Below are 20639 nucleotides of genomic sequence, written 5' to 3' on the forward strand. Positions count from 1 at the left end.
TTGTTTTAGTTTAAATTCCAATTTATTTCTAATCCTCCCTTGTCACATTGTCCCCCACTCCTAAACTGCTTGCTATACATCCTTAAATATGCCCATATCTATATAAAAATAATAAACTTGTATGAATGTGTTTATTTTATAAAAACGTGTTACACTATGCATCTCATATTTTCTTTTTTAAATTTCTTAACACCTATCAAGGTTCTTTTTTAATTTATTGATTTTTATTGATTTTAGAGAGAAAGAGGAAGGAAAGGAGGAAAGGAAGAAGAGGGGGAAAGGAGGGAAGGGAAAAGAGAAGAAAGGAGAGGGAAAGAGAGACATCGATTTGTTGTTCTACTTATTTATGCATTCATTGATTGATTCTTGTATGTGCCCTGACTGGGACCTGAACTAATAATGTCCTGAACTGGATACAACCTTGGTGTATGGGGATGACATTCTAACCAACTGAGTTATTAATATCTACTCATGTTGCTCTACTTATATCTACTTTGTTGCTTTGAAGTATTCTTGTTAAGTATACATCGTGCACACTTACTTAGTTTAGTAGTCAGACATCTTTGTTGCCTCTCTCAAGTACACTTCCAACACCACCAAAATAGAAAGATGACAGAGAAAGATAATCACCAAATCTATTCCTTTACCTTCATTAGAGTTTTTCTATGGGGTATACCTAGGCCGAGGTGAGTAGTCATTGAGCATATGCTAACATAATTTCACTAAACACTACCAGATTGCTTTACAAAATGACTATATTCCCACCAGTAAATGAGTGAGGAAAAAAAAGTGCTTGGGTGTTTTGTTGTTGTTGTTGTTGTTGTTTTTCTGTCCCAGGTACTCTTCATATATTTAGAATTTCTTACCTCTCTTCCCCACCCTGTGGATCAACACTCTTCAAATTAAGTTTTAAAAAGAAGAAAAGAAGGAGGAGAAGGAAGAAGGAAAGGAGGCTTATTTTAGAAAGCACAAGGTCAACAGCCAAGATGTAGTAATTTGGGTAGAATAGGAGATAAAATATGCTATAGTTTACAAAGGCTCAGCCAAGGAATAGACTGTTGGAAAGCTAAAAGATACAATGTTGGAATATGATGTGTTTTCTATGGAACACCCTATTTTCCTTCACAATCAGTTACATCTGATACAAATCGGTTCTGCTATTGGTACCCTGTGTGATCCAAAATGACACCCTTGAGACAGAAAACAAACAAAATCTCCCATTCAGAGATCTGTTGACTCAGCCTGGGAAACTTTCCACTATTATCAAGTAATAAAAACGGGGGAGGGTGAAATTTGAGTTCTTAGGTCCTTAGGATTTTCATCAGCCCTATAGAAATCTGTCTGAAACCCCTTTAAAAACCAGCAAAGTCAGTGCAATATCCTGTATCAGAGGCTGAAAACAAGCTTAAAACAAACTTTTTTTTTTTTAAATAATTTTATTTTTTTAATGGGGTGACATCAATAAATCAGGACACATATATTCAAAGATAACAAGACCAGGGTATCTTGTCGTTCAATTATGATGCATACCCGTCACCCAAAGTCAGATTGTCCTCTGTCACCTTCTATCTTGTTTTCTTTGTGCCCCTCCCCCCTCCCCCCCGTAACCACCACACTCTTATCAATGTCTCTTAGTTTCACTTTTATGTCCCACCTACGTATGGAATAATGCAGTTCCTGGTTTTTTCTGATTTACTTATTTCGCTTCGTATCATGTTATCTAGATCCCACCATTTTGCTGTAAATGTTCCGATGTCATCATTTCTTATGGCTGAGTAGTATTCCATAGTGTATATGTGCCACATCTTCTTTATCCAGTCATCTATTGACGGGCTTTTTGGTTGTTTCCATGTCCTGGCCACTGTGAACAATGCTGCAATAAACATGGGGCTGCATGTGTCTTTACGTATCAATGTTTCTGAGTTTTGGGGGTATATACCCAGTAGAGGGATTGCTGGGTCATAAGGTAGTTCTATTTTCAGTTTTTTGAGGAACCACCATACTTTCTTCCATAATGGTTGTACTACTTTACATTCCCACCAACAGTGGATGAGGGTTCCTTTTTCTCCACAGCCTCTCCAACATTTGCTATTACCTGTCTTGCTAATAATAGCTAATCAAACAGGTGTGAGGTGGTATCTCATTGCTGTAAAACCAACTATTAAATAGACAAAGTTAACAGCTCCAAATCCTGATACAAACACTTCTATGATCTCAGGCGTATTCATTTTGTTTGTATTTATTATTACTATTATTCTGTGAGCACATCAAGCATCCTAGGGTCTCTTGCTTCTTACTGTGCCCTGAACTTTTTATCCCCACATATTCATATGGCTGACCCCTGGCTTTGCTCCCGTGCCAGTTTAGCAGAAAGGGCTTCCCCACCACTCTTTGTAGCACTGTACCTCACACTCTGCTCTTTTATCTTTCAAAGCACTTAATCTCAATCTTCCCACTGGATTATCAACACCATCAAAGCAGGATTTTGTTAGTTTCTTTCACTATGCTATTACCAGCATCTAGAATGATGTCTGGCCCAAAAAGGTACCTAAATATTTGTAGATCAAATCAATTTAGATTATGAGAGATACTGAAGGTCAAATAATGAAAAAAAGAGTTCATTCTCTGCCTGCTTGGAGTTCACACTCTTGTAGGGGGAACAGACCAATAGGCTGTAAAAATTGCAAAGCTCAGGTCTTCTGTCTCAGCTCTTTCCAGTGCCATGCAGAACAAGGTACAAAAGATGGCGTTCAATTATTTAGAAACAGCTAAGAGAAGGCATTAGTAAGCATGAGGAAAGAAAGCTGAAACTTCGAGTGAGTCACCTTTTTCCATCATGTATTTTCAAAGCCTTTCTCTGGTTTTGTTGGAGACCCATCCAGATCAGAGGCCACAGAAGTAGCCATGAGGGTTCTCCAGAGATTTTAGTCTTCTGAAAGCATTTTCAGTGGCATTATTTTCTGTTTCCATTCAATTTAATTTTCTCCCTTCAATACTAATAGCAGAATAAACACAGGCTGTTCAGCCCACTTAACAGGCAAGGCAAATGCTGCTCCTTCAGATAGTTTCATCACAGACCCTCTGGTCATCCACCCCAAACTGCCCACTTGCCTGGCTTTATCTTCATGATACTGTGCAACCACTTCATTGACTCTTGCTCCAGATTTTAACTTCTCCAAAGCTGCCATGATTTTTCCATGTTTTTCACACAGAATGTGTCTGACCCATGTTTCAGTGCCACCATCTTTGGGACCCTGAGACTTCTTGTCAGAACTATTACTCCAAGAGGCTGCTCCCCCACTTTTTCCTTTGAGCAGCATCTTCAGAACTTGACACTGAACTCTGAACTGTAGTGGTTTCTGTACGTTAAGTTGTACTTTTTATATATGAAATAGTTTTTAGATTTTTAATAAATTATAACAGTAGTGATTTAATCGATGCCATAAATTTACACATAACATAACTTTATGTATAGTTTAACAATGGGTACAGAACTGATAATTTGGAAATATTCTAATGGTTATATAACTTGTCCTCATTAAGTCATGATGCTGCTTTTCTAACAGAATGAAAGCAGTTATCTACCAATTCTTGCTAGAACTGTGATAGTGTTTAGCAAGCAAGTTAGAACATAAAGCTTCAGTCTGTATACATTGGAGTACAAATATTCTATTTTGTATTTTAAGCCAGACTCTCCTTAACTAATCTTGAAGGAAGTGAAAGGAACTGAAGTTTTAAACATCGTCCTAGAACTTAATTGAGAGAAAGATACAGGGTGAAAGTTGCTTTGAATGTGAAGTTGGGCTGATCATGTAATTTACTCTCTAGAAGCCTCTGTTCATTCCCATTGACTGACAATGTGGTCTGACACAAGAGAAATCCAATTAAACAGGCTGGTTCCTGCGCTGAGAGATTAGGGATCCATACCCTACGACTGCAGAAATATTGAGCTTATTTTGACTTGTATAATATTGGCCTAAATATGAATGAATAAAGAAATATAGAAATATTTTGCAAATAATCCTTACTAGATATTTATTTTCCCCTGTATACTTCAGTTCCTGGGAACCATAAAAGACACTGCTAAGCAGCAGTCTTTTAATCCTAAACTCTTGAAGTGAGGAAAATAATATCAGTTAGTTTTGCACAATTATTATAAAATATACTGAATTGTTATTAGTATTCTGTACAGTTATTATGGAATTATTTTTATTTATGTTTTGATTATAATCATATCTTTAACATAATATATCCAAACCTTTATCAATTTAATGTTGTCAATATGAAAATTAATGAAATACTTTACAACCTTTCATTTTTCCCTAACTGTATTAAAATATAATTGACTAATAAAATTATTGTAAGATATTTAAAGTGTATAATATGATGATTTGTATATGTATATATACCTTGTAAGGATTTCCCCCATCCAGTTAATTAACACATCTATCATCTCACATATTTACCTGGATTTGAGGGGTGAGAGAGAGTGTAAAAATATTTTAAGTTTTACTTCTTTAGCAAATTTAATTTATACAATACAGTGCTATCAGCTATAGTCACCACATCATACATTAGATCTTTAGACCTTATTCATCTTATAACAGAAAGTTTTTGCCCTTTACCAACCTCTCTCTATTTTCCCCACCAGCCAGCCATGAGTTGTTTTGAAAGTCTCAATTGAAATGTTCCCTGGTAAGAAGTCAGATCCTCAGATTTCTCTATTTACTTGTGAGTCACAAACCTCTCCTGTTTTTATGCAAAATAGAACAAATAAGTTACTACATACTTAAAACACCATTAAGCTCCTTCCTCTTCAGAAGTTTTCCTGATATTTTTAACTTTCTAACAATATGTTTCTCTCTCCTTTGCTGCTCCTATTTTGCATTGTGGATAAAGGAATCAATTGCACTTATTTCCACCATATATAATTTTCAGAACTAACAAAGAAATTTTTTTCTCTTTTTTAGATTAAATACATGTGTTATGATTATAAAATTATTTTCTGATTGCCATATTTATACTCAGATGTGAAAGACAAATCTGCATGCCCCTTGGTTATGTTTGGTTTTGAATGGAGCACGCACTAGAATCACAGACAACAGGGACCACTGAGCATGTTCATCAGCTCCCCCCTAACTCAGCCCACCAGCTCCCCCCAATTCAGCCCACCAGCTCCCCCCAATTCAGCCCACCAGCTCCCCCCTAACTCAGCCCACCAGCTCCCCCCTAACTCAGCCTACCAGCTTCTCCCTAACTCAGCCCACCAGCTCCCCCCTAACTCAGCCCACCAGCTCCCCCCTAACTCAGCCTACCAGCTTCTCCCTAACTCAGCCCACCAGCTCCCCCCTAACTCAGCCTACCAGCTTCTCCCTAACTCAGCCCACCAGCTCCCCACTAACTCAGCCTACCAGCTTCTCCCTAATTCAGCCTACCAGCTCCCCCCTAACTCAGCCTACCAGCTCCCCCTAACTCAGCCTACCAGCTTGCCTCCCCAACTCAGCCTAAATCCATAAACTTTTGATACCATTTTGCTCATGGTAGCTAGTGATGTAAATATGAGTGAATGAAAGAACATAGAAATAGTTTGCAAATAATCTTCACTAGAAGTTTATTTTGCCCTGTATACTTCATCTCCTGAGAGCCATAAAGGACCACAGTCTTCTAATCCCGAGGTCTTAAGGAAAATAAATGTCAGCATTGATAATAATCATCTAATGGCTTTCCGTGGTTACTACTATTTAAAGATAACACACAGTAGCTGCATGACGCACCATCTATTGGATTATGTTTAGTGTATTTCCTAAGTGAAGGAGTAACAGGATCCAAGTCAAATGATCTAAGGTCTACAAAATGGTCTATCACTTACTGGTCTTGAGACCTGGAAAAAAATTACTTTACCTCTTCAACAGGAAGCTTTTTAACAGGGTTCATTGCATCAAATAAAAGGTATTATTATAACATATGAAAGAATGTGTGTACATGCTTGTATGTTTGTATGTATGCAGTTAGTTGGTCAATAGTGATGAAACCACAAATGTAATTAGATCTTCGATACATGGTATTCATTCAAGTAGAAATCAAATAAAGTCCTTACAAAAATAGAGTTCTGGTGAAACACTTAACACAAATGTATTGGTAATTTTTACCTTTCTCTTCATCACAGTTGTTTCTCTCAGACTTCTAGAAGCAAGGGTATATACAAGAGATAATTTTAAATTTTTTAAAATTCCAACAAGTATATTTATAAATGTATAAGAGTCAAAAGAATATCAACTTTCTTTTATGGTTGAAAACTAAAATCATTCAAATTCTGAATTAATTACATAGTGATATGACATATAAACTGGTCTCGACAGAAGTAAAACCAGGGAGAAGACAAGGTCTTCAGGTCACGGGCAATATTCTTCACCACTAAAGCCATAATCTGCTACAAAGTGAATGTCTTGGTCATGAAAATAAACTCCAGAAGATCCACATCATGGGGAATTGTTTCAAACAAAACATACAAATTATTTCCTTTCAGCAATTCATCTTATGTAGCTGAATTTGCTCCTTGAAATACAAACTGAGTCATTAAAACCATAACTTTGCTATAATTTTTAAGCATACAATTTTACAAATTAGGAGAAAAAAATACCTTTCTTTTTCTTTTCAAAATTTAAAGGAAATAAGGTTGCAGTATGGTTTTAAGAATCTTAGTGCAGCAGGCTCCACAAGACATAAACCATAATGTGCCTCCTTGCAGCATCCTCTTTACATGTAGCTGAATTTAAAAAAGCAGTAAGGGTGAGCAATAGTAACATGAGTTAGCATGAGTGCTGTATCTACAGATCTCTGCCTGCATTTCAAGCCAGTAATTCATCAAGGTCCAGGACAAAGGAATAAATAATTCTGGTCATGTCATCACTGAGCCTATGCTCAAATGTACTCCTCTCTGGGTATGGTACCATTATTGCACCACCTGAATATCATGCATAATTTGTGTTTTGCTTGTCCAAAATTTAGATTGTCTTGGTTAAAAACTTACAAGAAATATCTCCTGCAAGCCTTTAACCTGAAGAGTTCAAGAAAATCTGTATCTTCCTAAATTACAGGTGACATGTTGAAAGCTTTACTTCTGAGAATACAGTAACATCTAAACCCAGCATATGCTAATCTAAAAGCACTTAAATTATTCTGGATGCTTCTCTACCTAAAGTAAATGATGAAAATATATAAATAAAATAATGTAGCATCTTATGAGCGGTCTCTCTGGTGGAAGAAAGTGAATAAACACAGAAATGCTGCCCCACAATCGTGTACTCAGAAAGCTCAGGGGGGAGATCTGCTCGTGTAAATTGCCCACTTAAATTAAGATTCTCAACCAATATTTGCTGAAGCAAACTACAATCAATAAATTTCCCCTAAGGCTTAAATCACATAAAATAAGTCAAAGATTATAAATTATCACCATAATAAACCCTTCTTTCAATTAGTCTTCTCCATAGTAGATGAACTGGTGCTTCTGATATATACACTGGGTTATGGCCAGGTTGTAGGATTGCCCTCAAAGTGCCTGAAATTTTGGGGGGAGTATATATGTTGGTGCCAACATGGCCCAATCCTGTGCCCCAGACTGAATGAAGAACCTTCATTCACAGATTTCAATGGAACGCTCTCTTTCTCTTGAAGGAGATGTTTGTGGAAAACTATTTTGTTGTTAGTTTCTTTTTTATTATCATATATGCCCTCTTCATTCCTCAGTGGGATTTGAAGCATTTCAAGCAGCAGATAGTGAAAGGCTAAATGAATTTTAAAATGCTCCAAGACTTAGAATCTAGAGAATTTTTTATAATATTAAAAGATATTGAGAGTGACGTCACGGAAATGGCGCCGTGAGAAGCGCGTCCGACAGCTCTCCCCTAAATCACAACAAATTTATCAACTAGAAACAGAAAAATTTATCCTCGGAGCATTCCAGAGTTCCACACAAACTGAAAGCAAAAGGACTGTTATCACTTGAATCTGAGAGACGAGGGTGTGGAGGAAGCTACCACCGCAGCAGCGACGCTCATTCAAGCCGCGAGGGAGTGCGCCTGCGGTGAGTCAGCCCATATACTTGGGAACCGCGAGCCGCCGCGAGCGGCCGACGCGAGCCGCCACCACGAGCCGCCGCGAGCCCCCGTGAGCCGCTGCCACAAGCAGCCGCTGCGAACCGCCACCGCGAGCGGCCGCCACGAGCCTCCGCGTGCGCGCCCGGTCCGGTTGAGCACCGCTGACGTTCCCAGCGGCCCGCACACTGCGAGTGGGGGTCGCCGGCCACCGGTGCGCGGAGCGCCCCATTCGCACGCGTGCCTTGGGCATTCCACGCGCCCAAGGCGCCCTGCTGGCCCGCACACCCAGGGGGCTCCATTATCCTGCGCCTGGTGTGGTCCAGCCGCCAGCGGCGGGGCGAGCGGGAGAGGCTTGGGAGATTCTCTCCTTGGGCGGGGCACCTCACCCAGCCATTCAAGCTAACAATCAAGCGTTGGGGGAGGGGCGCGCGCAGGCAGCCTAAAATACCTTCGGAAGCACAGCTGCGACCCAATCACTGAAATTAGCTTAACCCATAAAATCTGCGCACCCTCGGTTCTAATTGATAAGATCTCTCTCAGTTCAGCGATCCAAGACAAGAGGCGTGATATTTTTTAGTGCCTCTCGCTAAAGGGGCGGGGGCAACTTCTGATTGATAGAGCCTCCATATTCAGGGATAAACGCTAACAAGAAGGACTTGGCAGATAATAAGGTCTATACTACACTAGTCATAAGCAGAGACTAGTGCCTCTTCTTCCCTGCAAAAACAGGCTACAAAGTGTGGAAAGCCTGGGTTGAGAGGTCCAACTAAATGATAGGCGCTGAACAGTCACCTTGACAACAATTGACTCCCACCCCCGCCTGATTACACTGGAGTCCCTGACTGCCAGAGCCTTTCCCAAAGCCTTGCACTGAGTGGGGATAGAGTGGGGATTTCGCAGCTCTTTGAGCCTCTTACTCCCCAGGCAGAAGCAGTTGCAGCTTTATAGCTGGATCACCAGGCTGCTAATTCAGAAAGGGGGGACTAGGAGAGAGAATCCAGGAAAGCAAACTCTCTCATCGTTGGACCCTGCAAACGCCAACAAGCCTTTACTTCCAGCAAGACTAAAGCCAATTATATGACATTGCCATAATATCCCATCAACTGCAAATCCCTACCTAAGAATGACACAGGGGCAGAGCCTGGGGTACAGAGTCACCGACTAGGAAGAGGGAGAGAAAAGAAAAAGGAAGAAGTTAACCTCTCAAAATCAAGAAAAACCCACAGACTTTACAACTTGATCCACTAATTTTTTTGTTGTTGTTGTTGTTGTTGTTTGTTTCTTCTATCTTTTTGCCTTTATTTCCTCCACCTCGGTCCTTCTATTCTCTGCCCATCTTATGCTTCCCCTTTCTTGAACTACACTACCCATGAGTGTTGCATTTTATTTTTCTTCTTCATCCTCACCCTCCTTTAAGGTTATACTCCAAAACACTTAACTCTCACTCTCTCCTCTTTTGTTTTTTTTTTTTTTTGTCTTGCTTTATTTGGTTTTTTTCTCCTCCTATTTTATTTCTTCCTTCGTTTTTCTCTTTTTCTTATTTTTTCCTTTCTGTTCGTTTTTTCTTTTCTCATTTTACTTTCCTCCCATATAATCCTCAATCACGAACAAATTAGTTAATTTGGGACTCAAGGCTTTTTTTTGGCTTTATTTCTCTTTTTTGCTTTTGTTTTTATTTTTTTTTGTCTTGTTTGTTTATTTTTGTGGCATTTTAGGTCCTCCCAAGCCAAGGTCTCCATTGTATTTAGTCTTCGCTCCACTTAATACAACAGATTTTTACTTATTATTTTTATTTTTTCTTCTTTATTATTCTTTTTTGGTCCTTTTTTCTGATTCCCTCTTATCCCTCTCATTATATCTCTTAGTTGACCATCACTTACAAGCAAATCATCTTATGCTTGTCTAAGATCATCTTATGCTTGTCTAAGATTTTCTTCCTTTTTTTTTTTTTGCATTTAGTAGGTCCCTACTCCCTTTTTTTTTGCCCCTTGAACTCTTCACCCCAAATCAGGCCCTCCATTATAGGCACGATATTTCCCTGAGGAGGGGAGAGGAGGGAAAGAGAAGAGAGAAAAAAAGGGGGAAATAATAAATTATTACTGTTTTTTTTGTGGGGTGTTTTACCCTTTTTTTTTTTTACTCTTTATTAATTCTAATTAGTGCTATCAATAAGACCACCCTCAGATGCCGATAAGAAAGAGGAAATCGAATATTATGGATACAAAAGAAAGAGAGGTAACACAAATAGATGTGGAAAAATCTATGGAGAAAAGACTTAACATATTGGAAGCCTTGGAGCTAAATGACAGAGAATTTAAAATACATATCTTAAAAATACTCAGAGATATACAAGAAAACACAGAAAGGCAATATAGGGAGACCAGAAAACAACTCAATGAACACAAAGAATATATTACCAAGGAAATTGAAACTATAAAAACAAATCAAACAGAAATGAAAAACTCAATTCACGAGCTGAAAAATGAGGTAACAAGCTTAGCTAACAGAACAGCCCAGATTGAAGATAGGATTAGTGAAATAGAAGACAAACAACTTGAGGCACAACAGAGAGAAGAAGAAAGAGACTCAAAAATAATAAAAAATGAGAAAGCCCTACAGGAATTGTCTGACTCCATCAGAAAGAATAACATAAGAATAATAGGTATATCAGAGGGAGAAGAGAAAGAAAATGGAATGGAGAATATACTCAAACAAATAATAGACGAGAACTTCCCAAGCCTGTGGAAGGAACTAAAGCCTCAAATTCAAGAAGCAAACAGAACACCAAGTTTTCTTAACCCCAACAAACCCACTCCAAGGCAAATCATAATAAAGATGACACAAACCAATGACAAAGAAAAAATTCTCAAGGCAGCCAGGGAAAAGAAGAGTACAACATATAAAGGAAGGCCTATTAGATTATCATCAGATTTCTCAGCAGAAACTCTACAAGCTAGAAGAGAGTGGACCCCAATATTTAAAGCCCTGAAAGAGAGGAACTTTCAGCCAAGAATACTATACCCATCAAAGCTATCCTTCAAGTATGAAGGAGATATAAAAACATTCACAAATACAGAAAAGATGAGAGAATTTATCAACAGAAAGCCCCCACTCCAGGAAATACTAAGGGGGGTTTTCCAACCAGATTCAAACAACAAAAGAAAACAACACCACAAGTAACAGCTCCACCAAGAACACAATAAAACCAAACTTAAACTGTGACAACAAAGGAAAAAAAGGGGGGAGAGGATGGAGATTAACAGTAGCAAAGGATGATGAAGTGCAGAAATACTTATAAGATAGGGTACTACAATGAATATGGTAGGTACCCTTTTCATTACTTAATGGTAACCACCCTTAAAAAAACCACCACAAAAACACTTGACTTAAAAAAGGTAGCAACAGAGGAAAGAAGTATGGAACACAAACAAACAAAAACAAATGATAGAAAAACAAAAGAGAAGAATCAAACTAGATACAAAACTAACAGAAAGCAATTTATAAAATGGCAGTAGGGAACCCACAAGTGTCAATAATTACACTAAATGTAAATGGATTAAACTTACCAATAAAAAGACACAGAGTAGCAGAATGGATTAAAAAAGAAAATCCAACTATATGCTGCCTACAAGAAACACATCTAAGCAACAAGGATAAAAAAAATTCAAAGTGAAAGGCTGGAAAACAATACTCCAAGCAAACAACACCCAAAAAAAAGCAGGTGTAGCAATACTCATATTTAATAATGCTGACTACAAGACAGAAAAAGTACTCAGAGACAAAAATGGTCATTTCATAATGATTAAGGGGAAGTTGAATCAAGAAGACATAACAATTCTTAATATATATGCACCAAACCAAGGAGCACCAAAATATATAAGACAGCTACTTATTGACCTTAAAACAAAAACTAACAAAAATACAATCATACTTGGAGACCTCAATACACCGCTGACGGCTCTAGATCGGTCATCCAAACAGAGAATCAATAAAGATATAGTGGCCTTAAACGAAATACTAGAACACCTGGATATGATAGACATCTACAGGACACTTCATCCCAAAGCGACAGAGTATACATTTTTCTCTAGTGTACATGGAACATTCTCAAGAATTGATCATATGTTGGGCCACAAAGACAATATCAGCAAATTTAGAAAAATTGAAATTGTACCAAGCATATTTTCTGATCATAAAGCCTTGAAACTAGAATTCAACTGCAAAAAAGAGGGGGAAAAACCCACAAAAATGTGGAAACTAAACAACATACTTCTAAAAAATGAATGGGTCAAAGAAGAAATAAGCGCAGAAATCAAAAGATATATACAGACAAATGAAAATGAAAATACAACATATCAGAATCTCTGGGATGCAGCAAAAGCAGTAATAAGAGGAAAGTTCATATCACTTCAGGCCTATATGAACAAACAAGAGAGAGCCGAAGTAAACCACTTAACTTCTCACCTTAAGGAACTAGAAAAAGAAGAACAAAGACAACCCAAAACCAGCCGAAGAAAGGAGATAATAAAAATCAGAGCAGAAATAAATGAAATAGAGAACAGAAAAAGTATAGAAAAAATCAATAAAACAAGGAGCTGGTTCTTTGAAAAGATCAACAAAATTGACAAACCCTTGGCAAGACTCACCAAGGAAAAAAGACACAGGACTCAAATAAATAAAATCCAAAATGAAAGAGGAGAGATCACCATAGACATCATAGAAATACAAAGAATTATTGTAGAATACTATGAAAAATTATATGCCACCAAATACAACAATCTAGAAGAAATGGATAAATTCCTAGAACAATACAACCTTCCTAGACTGAGTCATGAAGAAGCAGAAAGCCTAAACAGACCAATCAGCAGGGAGGAAATAGAAAAAAACTATTAAAAATCTCCCCAAAAATAAAAGTCCAGGCCCAGACGGTTATACTAGTGAATTCTATCAAACATTCAAAGAAGACTTGGTTCCTATTCTACTCAAAGTCTTCCAAAAAATTGAAGAAGAAGCAATACTTCCAAACACATTTTATGAGGCCAACATAACCCTCATACCAAAACCTGGCAAGGATGGCACAAAGAAAGAAAACTACAGACCAATATCTCTAATGAATACAGATGCTAAAATACTAAACAAAATACTGGCAAACCGAATACAACAACATATTAAAAAAATAATACATTATGATCAAGTGGGATTCATCCCAGAATCTCAAGGATGGTTCAACATACGCAAAACGGTTAACGTAATACACCATATCAACAAAACAAAGAACAAAAACCACATGATCTTATCAATAGATGCAGAAAAGGCTTTTGATAAAATACAACACAATTTTATGTTTAAGACTCTCAACAAAATGGGTATAGAAGGAAAATATCTCAACATGATAAAGGCCATATATGATAAACCATCAGCCAACATCCTATTAAACGGCATAAAACTGAGGACTTTCTACCTTAAATCAGGATCAAGACAGGGTTGTCCACTCTCTCCACTCTTATTCAACGTGGTGCTAGAAGTTCTGGCCAGAGCAATCAGACAAGACAAAGAAATAAAAGGTATCCATATCGGAAAAGAAGAAGTAAAGCTATCACTTTTTGCTGATGATATGATCCTATACATCGAAAACCCGAAGGACTCCACAGAAAGATTATTAGAAACAATAAACCAATACAGTAAGGTCGCAGGATACAAAATTAACATACAAAAGTCCATAGCCTTTCTATATGCCAACAATGAAATATTAGAAAACGAACTCAAAAAAATAATCCCCTTCACGATTGCAACAAAAAAAATAAAATACCTAGGAATAAACATAACAAAGAACGTAAAGGACCTATATAATGAAAATTACAAAGCATTGTTAAGGGAAATCAAAAAAGATACAATGAGATGGAAAAATATTCCTTGTTCTTGGATAGGAAGAATAAATATAATCAAAATGGCCATATTACCCAAAGCAATATACAAATTTAATTCAATTCCCATCAAAATCCCTATGAGATTTTTTAAAGAAATGGAACAAAAAATCATCAGATTTATATGGAACTATAAAAAACCCCAAATAGCCAAAACAATCCTAAGGAAAAAGAATGAAGCTGGGGGCATTACAATACCTGACTTTAAACTATATTATAGGGCCACGATAATCAAAACAGCATGGTATTGGCAAAAAATAGACACTCAGACCAATGGAACAGAATAGAAAGCCCAGAAATAAAACCACATATATATGGTCAAATAATCTTTGATAAAGGGGCCAACAACACACAATGGAGAAAAGAAAGCCTCTTCAACAAATGGTGTTGAGAAAACTGGAAAGCCACATGCAAAAGAATGAAACTTGACTACAGCCTGTCCCCGTGTACTAAAATTAATTCAAAATGGATCAAAGACCTAAATATAAGACCTGAAACAATAAAGTACATAGAAGAAGACATAGGTACTAAAATCATGGACCTGGGTTTTAAAGAACATTTTATGAACTTGACTCTAATGGCAAGAGAAGTGAAGGCAAAGATAAATGAATGGGACTACATCAGAATTAAAAGTTTTTGCTCAGCAAGAGAAACTGATATCAAAATAAACAGAAGCCAACTATATGGGAAATGATATTTTCAAATGACAGCTCAGATAAGGGCCTAATATCCAAAATTTACAAAGAACTCATAAAACTCAACAACAAACAAACAAACAATCCAATAAAAAAATGGGAAGAGGACATGAACAGACACTTCTCCCAGGAAGAGATACAAATGGCCAACAGATATATGAAAAGATGCTCAGCTTCATTAGTTATTAGAGAAATGCAAATCAAAACTACAATGAGATACCACCTCACTCCTGTTAGATTAGCTATTATCAACAAGACGGGTAATAGCAAATGTTGGAGAGGCTGTGGAGAAAAAGGAACCCTCATTCACTGTTGGTGGGACTGTAAAGTAGTACAACCATTATGGAGGAAAGTATGGTGGTTCCTCAAAAAACTGCAAATAGAACTACCTTATGACCCAGCAATCCCTCTATTGGGTATATACCCCAAAACCTCAGAAACATTGATACGTGAAGACACATGTAGCCCCATGTTCATTGCAGCACTGTTCACAGTGGCCAAGACATGGAAACAACCAAAAAGCCCTTCAATAGAAGACTGGATAAAGAAGATGTGGCACATATACACTATGGAATACTACTCAGCCATAAGAAATGATGACATCAGATCATTTACAGCAAAATGGTGGGATCTTGATAACATTATAAGGAGTGAAATAAGCAAATCAGAAAAAAACAAGAACTACATGATTCCATACATTGGTGGAACATAAAAATGAGACTAAGAGACATGGACAAGAGTGTGGTGGTTACCAAGGTTGGGGGGGGAGGGAGGACATGGGAGGGAGGGAGGGAGAGAGTTAGGGGGACGGGGAGGGGCACAGAGAACTAGATAGAGGGTGACGGAGGACAATCTGACTTTGGGCGAGGGGTTTGCAACATAATTTGATGACAAAATAACCTAGACATGTTTTCTTTGAATATATGTACCCTGATTTATTAATGTCATCCCATTACCATTAATAAAAATTTATTAAAAAAAAAAAAAGATATTAAACTGAGTTAAAAATTGATATGAATCAGAAACCATTTAGGGAGTAATGGAATCAAAAGAAGTATGTGAACCCATATGCAAAGACAAATTCTCCCGGTAATAAACCTTGGAGTTTTTCACATGATGCTTCTTGTGGGGAACCCTAAGAAGCAGAGTACATATATCTTCATTATTCATTAAGTCAACAATTGTTTATTGAAAGCTTCTGCTATGTACTCTGCAATTTTGTTTAAGAAATATTCTTCAAATCAGTTACTCAACTTGGCCTCTGACCAAAGCCAAGGACACATTTAATTATATTCATCAAAATACATTCTATCTAAAAACTAGTTTTAATGAAGACATGTTGTATTCTGGTGATGTACTTTAACCCCAGCAACACTGTTTAGAGACTATTCAGTATTTACTGAATGGTTAGTATGTCCCTTGAACTGAAATGTTTCTCAAAATACTGTTGCAAGAAAGGGTCTCATCAGGAGGCAGTCTATGCAAGCAAGGGCTTTTAGCTAAGTGCTGCACTATGTGGAAGGACAAGTTTTCAATTGATGTACACATTCTACTTTGATACTTAGGAATACAGCTTTCATCCTTGTTTTAAAGGAAACCATCTAATGTGGAATGACTTCAGAGTAATGGCAGTGTGAGAGATACTCCTGAGCTTTCCCCTTGAAATTTTAACAAATCGAACAACTATAATGCAGGGAAGGAATCTCAAACTGGGCTCACAGTTGTGCCTGAAAGATCCATGCACCGAATGGACTAAAGGTGGCATGGGTTGAAAAGGGGGGCAGAAGATAAAACTTATTTGCGGTGGGCTCTGGAGAAAAGACAACACCCAAGTAAGTTTTTGTTTTGTTTTGTTTATTGTCTGCTAAACTACAGGGAGGAGGGAAGCTCAGGCTGCCTGTATTTTGTCTAAGGGGTACAGAGAAGGAAATCTGAAGTGACTGGGTCTCATTCTGGCAGGAGTAGCATTGAGATAGAGGAGCAGAAGGGGAAATAAATCAAAGCAAACATAGCACAAGATCATGGCCAGTGTTCCAACAGACTGCCTGATGCCCACACTTGGCAGAGATGAAAAAAATTAAACTGCAGACCCCTAGCCTCCCAAATCTAGCCTCCCTCACCTTGCTATACAAAGAGTGGCAGAGACAAACCCCACAGCTAGCTCTCCAGAGCCACTCTCTCCCCTAAAGAACAGAGGTGTTCCATGTCTGGTTACCAGGTCTGATAAAACATGTAAAGGAGCACCCAGAAGCCTGAGATTGACATTGCTAGAGCCAGAAAGCCAGAAAGCTGAAGCCTTAAAGCCAAAGTCATAAAACCCTCACAACATAATTCACCCACCAAGACAATTGTGGCTCAACCTACATCATTGTGATAGCAACATCTCAGTGGAGGACAGCCCAGAAATTTCACAAAGCTAAAAGCTGTAATACATCAACACCTATTTTTAAAAACCTCTCAAAACTTAAATTTATTTTTCCTTTTTTCTCCTTATTTTTTTTCTTTTTCTCTTTTGAATTTCATTTTCTTTAATTTTTATATTTTTTATTCTTACTTTTTGTGGGTGCTCTAATTTTGGGTTTTTTTTATTTTTGATTACTGTGTTTTGAACTTTCCCCTACAGAGCAAAAGTTTAACAATCATACATGGCATTGGCTTTGAAAATTCCCATAACATTCCAACAGTTACTTGGCTATGTGGAATCATTCCTGGCTAATCGAGAGTATAAAAATATGAGCTTCCCACTCTCTCTTTACCAAGCTCTTCAGCACCACCACAGAAATGCCTTTCTCATCCAAAAATAGCATTACAACCCACCTTATCAGAGACAAGAAGCCAGAGCCAATTCGTAGCTTGTGGTAGAAGACAGATGTGAGAAGCTACACTTTTTTACCCACCCCCAGAACAGGCATAGTTCAAGAGTGGCATCTAGCAGATCTAATAATTTGAAGCAAATGTAAAGAACTGCTCCAAAATAGATTGCCAGAAAGCATATTGCCCTTATAACCAATTAAAATGAATGAAGAGAAGGATACATAAAGGAGAAATACCACTTATCCAGGCTGGAGTATGCCCAAGTTCAAATAACTAACACACCCTAAATGTATAAATGATCACCCCCAATATTTTAATAATTTCCATAATTGAGAATTGTCTTTTTATTTGTTTTTTCACCTCTAAATCAGCACTCCCTACAACTCAGTCTCCATTAGCAATCTGCTGAGAGATTAATTGAATATTGACCCCCCAAAAATATCTGCTACCTGTCACATCACTACAACTCTCCAATCAAAAACCAGTTCAAAATTGAGATACAGCAAGTTAAGAATTCCATCTCATCACTTTGATTATATTTTATCTTCTAGTACTTGGAAGCCAAAGTATTTTATTTTAAAATGAGGATTAAAAACTTCAAGACAACTGCAGTGTAATGAAAAAATCCCTGGCCAGGCGGTCAGGAGTCTCAGCTTTCTATTATTGCTCTGTTCTTCCAAATCCTATGACTATGGACCATTTGTTCATTTATTCTTTTATTCAACTATTTATTAAGTGTCTACTCAGAGCTAAACCCTGTGCCAATTCCCATCAATCTGATTCTTCATTTGTTTACAGGACAATATTTTTATCTATTCTAACATACAGGGTTATTGTAAGAAATGAAATTGTTTATGTGGTAGCTCTTAATAAACAATAAAGTACTGTACAGTTATGAAGTAACTATTATTTAAAAAGCATTCTAATATGCTTCAATCTGCATCTAACCAGCACATCAAGGGGTCTAAAGGAATATAAGCAGAATTTGTACATAAAATACGTAAATCATGTACAACGATATACATATTATGAGTTATAATAAATAAAATATAATTTGTAGAATAAAAATGGAGAGACACACTAGTTAGGTGAGCACAACAACAAACACTGTGTCTCCCCTTCATTAAAAAACTGTTAAACTTGCTTAATTCATTTCTTTGCTCTCTTTTATAGCAAAATTTCTTGAAATAATTATTTGTATTGCTGTCTAAATTTCCTGTTGCATTATCTGTTGGATCTATTCTAATTGAATTTTTTTTAATTATTTAAGTGCAGGTTTTTCTCCAGAAAACTAGGCACACATCCAGCTTCTGTTAGTTGGTTTCATTTGAAAGCCTCAAAGGTCTGAAAGTTAATGTGTCCTGCAGAACTCGATTATTCCTTTCATACCTGCCATGACCTGTATCTCCTTAGTTTCAGTAAATGGAAACTATTCAGAAGTCTTCCTTGATTATCGTTTCTCTCACACTTCATATCCTCTCTGTCTGCAAATTATGTTGACTCCTTGTTGGCAACATTTCTATCCAACCAGATCTTAGAGCTTTATTGCTACCTACCCAAGAGCCCTTTTGACGTCTCAATTGGACTTTTTGCAAGATCCTCCCTGCTTCTGCCTTTGTCTCCCTCTGGTTGCTCTAAATAGAGCAACCAGAGTGAGCCTTTAACATATATCAAATTATGACACCACTCCCCTAAAAATATCTAAATGCTTTCCCTTTTCACTCAGTCAAATCCACTATCTTCACCACAGCCCTCCACAGTGCCTTCACTACAGCCCTGTATGATCTGGCCACTGCTGTCTCTCTGACCTCATCCATAACTCCTTACCAACTCCTTCAACCTTCTTTAGCCACTTCAGCTGCACTTCCCTTTCTTTTCTCCCACTATACATCCATCCTGAGGAATACAAGCTCCATGAGAGTGGAAAAACTGTGTGTTTTATAAATTGCTGTATACTCTGAACCAAGAACAGTGTCTAGCACATTCATATATGCATTTAAAGAACTGACTGAACTAATAATGAATTGTTCTCTCTATTGAGAACATAAACAATATTTCCTACATATTGAGTGCCAAGCTCAATGCCTACACTGTGTTAAGCCTTCAACGAAAACTCTGAGGACAAGTGTTACTGTTCCTATAATGCAGATGAGGATGCCAAATCTCAAAAGGCTATATTTCATGTTCCAGGTCGCACAGCTAGAAAACGGCATCATTGAGATTTTAACTAGAGTCTGTACTCTTTTAATGTGGCCACTCTACTCACTAAGTAATCTACAATCACTTCTATACCATATCTGGAAAGTCGCCTTCCAACCCTAAATTTCAGATTTTTATTACAAATCAGTCTTCTCTTAGTAATTTCCTTTTCAACATTCCATTTATCCATATCAACCATTTCAATTTGTATCATTGTTTCCATTCCTAGGGTTAAAATGCTTAAAGTTTATGAAGTACCACAATGTTCTCAAATATACAAGCTTTTCCATAATTTTCTAAATTTTTTTTGTGTTATTTTTATCCACCCAAACAAATATAATTCAGGACTTTATTTTAAAACCTACCTCATTACCATGTAGTTCTGCCTCATATATTGGCCAGTGAGAATTTTCCTACGTGATGTATTAACCTGAAGACACACAAATACATATATAAAAGAGTACAAGGTACCTAGATGTGAGAAGCTACAGTCGTCATTGATGCCTTTCAAAAATCCTTATCAGGGGACAGACCATCACAGACAGTAGATTCCCATTTGCTCAGACAGATGAAAATTTCATCAATCAAGATTTTCTCTCTAGTACTGCTAAACCTGTTTACCCATTTGTAAACAGAGGGCACTCCACAAATGGTCACTGTTAGGTCCAGTCACTGAAACAGAGCTTAAATAATTCTCCAACGCAGAGACTACAGTGTATGTGTTACCAGAATGTTTATTTGCCTCTTGAGTGATTCTATTCCATTCACTTTGAATCTACACTGAAGGCAGGTGGAAAATTCATGTTCCTTAAACACCACTTCCCTAACATCACTCGCCCTATGAAACCCTGCACAGTTCTCTACTACCTATAGAATGGAGTCTGGGCTTCTCAATTCAACACAGAAAACTC

At 37.4% G+C, this 20639-nt stretch overlaps 1 protein-coding gene and 1 pseudogene across 2 annotated transcripts in view; both read right to left on the minus strand.

Annotated features, from left to right (window-relative positions):
- Positions 1 to 5934, minus strand: part of LOC136323760 (Y-box-binding protein 1-like) — a 67271-nt pseudogene extending 61337 nt beyond the window's left edge.
- TAFA2 (TAFA chemokine like family member 2) overlaps positions 1 to 20639 on the minus strand; it is a 574649-nt gene that overhangs the window by 326608 nt on the left and 227402 nt on the right. The window lies entirely within an intron of this gene.

The sequence above is a fragment of the Saccopteryx bilineata genome, chromosome 2 (assembly GCF_036850765.1).
Source record: "Saccopteryx bilineata isolate mSacBil1 chromosome 2, mSacBil1_pri_phased_curated, whole genome shotgun sequence".
Taxonomy (NCBI): Eukaryota; Metazoa; Chordata; class Mammalia; order Chiroptera; family Emballonuridae; genus Saccopteryx; species Saccopteryx bilineata.